We start from the raw sequence: 5,082 nt of genomic DNA, 5'->3' as shown, positions 1-5,082 counted from the left end.
TCGTGGTTCATCTGGTCCTCCCCTCGGAGGAGGAGGTGGTAGAGGTTGGAAGGGTCGGCCATGCCCGACGGAGTGCTTGAAGTCCCGGCAGTTGCGGAGAGTGTGGCGCATATCCTTGTGGTACGGGCACTGGGCGTCGAGGATGTCGTCCAGCGTGCGTTCGCCTCCACGAGGTCCTCCTCGGGCGCGAGAGGCGGGTGGTCCGGCGGCGTGTACCTCTTCGCGAGGTCTCTTCTCCCAGCGCTTGTCGGACGGCTGGTTCGCGTCGCGTCGTGGTGCCGCTGGTACGGGTTTTGTTCCTCCAATGAGGTCCTGGGCCCGCTCGTCAGCGGTGATGTAGAGGTCGGCTTCCCGGAACAGCTCCTCGGAGGTGGTTGGCGCCTTTTGTAGTATGGTTCGGACGAAAGCCGAGTCATTAGATCCTCTGTAGAAGTCCTCGATCACGGCCGCCTCCGTGACCTCGGGGATGCGGTTTCTCATGGTCTGGAACCTTTTAAGGTATGACCGGAGAGTCTCATCTCCCCGGCGCTTGATGGATTTGAGGTCCCATGGTTGCGCTGGCTTGTCGGAGAGAGACTGGAAGTTGGCGGTGAAACGTCGGCTGAAGTCTCCCCAGTCGTCGATGCAGTGTCGGGGTAGATGCCGTAGCCACTGCAGTGCGTCTTGCCCGAGGACGATGGGCAGATACGCAGTCATGACGTCCTCAGATGCCCCGGCAGCCCGAGCGGCGGTGGTGTAGACGGCTAACCAGCCCCCTGGGTCCTGCTTAGGTTCATATTTGTCGACATTGGATACCTTGAAGTTTGGAGGCCATTGGATGGCCCTAAGGCGCGGAGTAAGAGCAGATACTCCGCACGTGTCCTCCTGTCGTCGAGGATGTCGCCTGTCCCGGGGAGGGGAGTGGCGGTGGTGGTTCCTCGACCGTTCCCGGGAGGTTCCACCAGTTGAAGCCGTTGCTGACTCAGTTCGGGTGGCCTGGCTTTGAGTCGGGAAGCCATGATCTCGGTCATACTCCTCCCGACGGCGAATTTCATTCTCGTGCCGCCGTTCGCGCGAAGCATTGATAGAGCTTCGCGCGTCTCGGCGACTGTTGATGGCGTGTCGCAGATCGTTCGGCGGATGGGCGAGCGGTAGAAGATGATTGGCTGCCTGAGTGAACAGGCGCCGGTATCCCTCGGCGTCGGGGGTCTGAGGAAGTCCGTCGGCTATCCGGGCCAGAACGCCTCTGACTTCGCTCGGCGTATTCATAGCTCGGGCGAAGTCGGGGTTCAGGTTGCGCCCGAATAGCGGATTCTCGCGTCGTTGCCTTGCATCTTGCTCGGCTTGCTCCTGAGTCCGACGGCGATCTCGTCGTCGGGAGTTCCTTCGTTCCCTGAAGACGCGTTCTTCCGGAGTTTCTCCTATCTCTGAGACCTCGTCTCGCGAGACAGGCTGCTCCGGATCCCGTTCTCCAGCTGCGTGATGTCGTCGGATGTTCCTGCGCCGGTTCCTTCGTCGGCGGGACTCTCGCTGAGGCGGTTCTTCTCCGGGCGCAGTCGGTTCATCGTCGGAGACGGCGGGCGATTCTGCCCTCCCAATGAAGAGGACGTCGGGGTAGAACGGCATTGCTGCCGCGGCGAATTTCTTTCCGTTCTCCTTTGAGGCCGGAGGAACGGGAAGAATGACTGGCCTCTCTCTGATTTCCTTCCTTCTCATGACCTGTGTCCATTCTTTCGTCGGGGAAGTAGACAGCGGAGTCTTCCGGGTCAGCGAGCGTCTAGCTCCAGCCTCCCCGGAGGCGATCTTGTTCCGAAGAGCCGGAGGTAGCGTTTTTCCAGCATTCTCGGAGTTTGTTGGAGGAGACTTCTGTTCCGGTAGATCCGCGAGGCGGTGTAGAATTCCCTCTTCGTCCGCCACGGATGAGATTGTTCCGAAGCAGAATGTGGATCCGGGACGCATGGTAATCTTGCTGTGGAAGGTGACGGCCATTGAGCTAGCTTGGATCGTCGACACACCCCCTACCTGGCGCGCCAGCTGTCGGTGTTTTGGGTCCGACCGCACACCCGGGGTTGCCCCTCAAGGTGCTTTTAGGAGTAGGACGGTGTCGACGACTGTAGCAAAATGGTTCGTGCCGATCGCACGAGGGACAATGGACAAGGTTTGCAGGTTCGGGCCGCTTAGAAGTGCATAACACCCTACGTCCTGGTGAGTATATGAGCGTGGTTACAAGAGGATTCTCTGGATAGAGGGCGCAGAGAGTTTTTGTGGGTGGCTAAGTAGAATAGGGTCGATCGATCTGAAGGGGTGCCCCCTAGGCCTTATATACTCGGCCGTGGAGCATTACATATGTTATGATAGCAACAAGTAGCTGAAAGATAGTGAACTTCTTGAGCTTATCCCTACGTAACCTCCGCCGACTTATCCTCGCATGGCTCCGTTGCATGGGGGCTTCAGCGCGGGAAAGTCGGGTCTCTGTTTGTGATTCATTCGTTCGACGTTGTGGGCCGCCTGTGTTTGCACTAATCAGTCCCGCGTCCTCTTTATTGGTGGTCTTTCTCTAGGCCCACGAAAGAATGACCTTACGAATTATTGGGCCCTTGGGCTTTTCGTGAGGCCTTTTACTTCTTTAGTGGATCCAGGGGATATCTATCCCCCACAGAGGCCACAAAGGTCGGGTCTCTTTCAACTCTTCCCTCTCTCAAACGGTCCCTCGGACTGAGTGAGCTTCTCTTCTCAAATCACTTGGGAATCAAACTTCCCGCAAGGACCACCACACAATTGGTGTCTCTTGCCTCAATTACAAGTGAGTGTTTGATCACAAGAAAGAATGCCAAAGAAAAGAAGCGATCCAAGCGCAAGAGCTTAAATGAACACTACAAATCACTCTCTCTAGTCACTAAGGCTTTGTGTGGAGTTGGGAGAGGATTTGATCTCTTTTGGTGTGCTTTGCAATGAATGCTAGCTCTTGTATAGTGGATGCAATGAATGTGGGGTGGTTGGGGGTATTTATAGCCCCAACCACCAAACTAGCCATTTGGTGGAGGCTGACTGTCGTATGGTGCACCGGACAGTCCGGTGTATACCGGACATGTCCGGTGCGCCAGCCACGTCACCAAAGCCGTTGCGATTCGACCGTTGGAGTTCTGACTTCTGGGCCCGCCTGGATGTCCGGTGGCGCACCGGACATGTCCTGTAGAGTGTCCGGTGCGCCAGCATGGGCGTGCCTGACGCCTGCGCGCTCTGGCGCGCATTAATTGCTGTTGCAGACGACCGTTGGCGCGAAGTAGTCGTTGCCTCGCAGTTACACCGGACAGTCCGGTGTACACCGGACATGTCCGATGAATTATAGCGGGGCAGCCGTTGCAAATTCCCGAGGCTGCCAAGTTCCAGAGCCGCGTCTTCTTGGAGCACCGGACATTGTCCGGTGTACACCGGACAGTCCGGTGAATTATAGCGCGCCAGCTTCTGAAAATTCACGAGGCTGAGGAGTTCTGCGCGAGGTCCCCTGGTGCACCGGACAGTCCGGTGCGCCAGACCAGGGAGCCTTTCGGGATGCCTTTAGCTCTCTATTTTGAACCCAACATTGGTCTTTTTAATTGGCTTGTTGTGAACCTTTGGCACCTGTATAACTTATACACTAGAGCAAACTAGTTAGTCCAATTATTTGTGTTGGGCAATTCAACCACCAAAATTATTTAGGAACTAGGTGTAGGCCTAATTCCCTTTCAATCTCCCCCTTTTTGGTGATTGATGCCAACACAAACCAAAGCAAATATAGAAGTGCATAATTGAACTAGTTTGCATAATGTAAGTGCAAAGGTTGTTTGGAATTGAGCCAATAAAAATACTTACAAGATATGCATGGATTGTTTCTTCATTTTAACATTTTGGACTACGCTTACACCACATGTTTTGTTTTTGCAAACTATTTTGTAAACCCTTTTCAAAGTTCTTTTGCAAAAAGTCAAAGGTAAATGAATAAGATTTTGCAAAGCATTTTCAAGATTTGAAATTTTCTCCCCCTGTTTCAAATGCTTTTCCTTTGACTAAACAAAACTCCCCCTAAATGAGATCCTCCTCTTAGTGTTCAAGAGGGTTTTGATAGTTCATTTTGAAATACTACTTTCTCCCCCTTTTGAACTCAATAAGATACCAATTTGAAATTTACCAATTGAAAATCTCCAATATTAAAATAGGGTGGTGGTGCGGTCCTTTTGCTTTGGGCTCATACTCTCTCCCCCTTTGGCATGAATCGCCAAAAACGGAGTCATTAGAGCCCTCCAAGTACTTTCTTCCCCTTTGGTCATAAATAAGTGAGTGAAGATTGTACCAAAGACGAAGTCCTTTTGCTCTCTCCCCAAAAATGGAGAGTGGCACGGAGCGACGGCGAAGGATGAGTTACGGAGTGGAAGCCTTTGTCTTCGCCGAAGGCTCCAATTCCCTTTCAATACACCTATGACTTGGTTTGAAATAGCCTTGAAAAACACATTAGTCATAGCATATGAAAGAGACATGATCAAAGGTATACAAATGAGTTATGTGTGCAAGTTAGCAAAAGAAATTGCGCGAATCAAGAATATTGAGCTCATGCCTAAGTTTGTTAAAAGTTTGTTCATCAAGAGGCTTGGTAAAGATATCGGCTAATTGATCTTTAGTATTAATGTAAGAAATCTCGATATCTCCCTTTTGTTGGTGATCCCTTAGAAAGTGATATCGAATGACTATGTGTTTAGTGCGGCTATGCTTAACGGGATTATCCGCCATCTTGATTGCACTCTCATTATCACATAGCAAAGGGACTTTGGTTAATTTGTAATCGTAGTCCCGCAGGGTTTGCCTCATCCAAAGCAATTGCGCGCAACAATGGCCTGCGGCAATGTACTCGGCTTCGGCGGTGGAAAGAGCGACCGAATTTTGCTTCTTTGAAGCCCAAGACACCAAGGATCTTCCCAAGAACTGGCAAGTCCCCGATGTGCTCTTCCTATTGATTTTGCACCCCGCCCAATCGGCATCCGAATAACCAATCAAATCAAATGTGGATCCCCTAGGATACCAAAGCCCAAACTTAGGAGTGTAAGCCAAATATCTCAAGATTCGTTTTAC

Source organism: Zea mays, chromosome 3, assembly GCF_902167145.1.
Source record: "Zea mays cultivar B73 chromosome 3, Zm-B73-REFERENCE-NAM-5.0, whole genome shotgun sequence".
In the NCBI taxonomy this organism is placed as follows: domain Eukaryota; kingdom Viridiplantae; phylum Streptophyta; class Magnoliopsida; order Poales; family Poaceae; genus Zea; species Zea mays.
The sequence above is the reverse complement of the archived record's forward strand: the minus strand, read 5'-3'. Positions refer to the sequence as shown.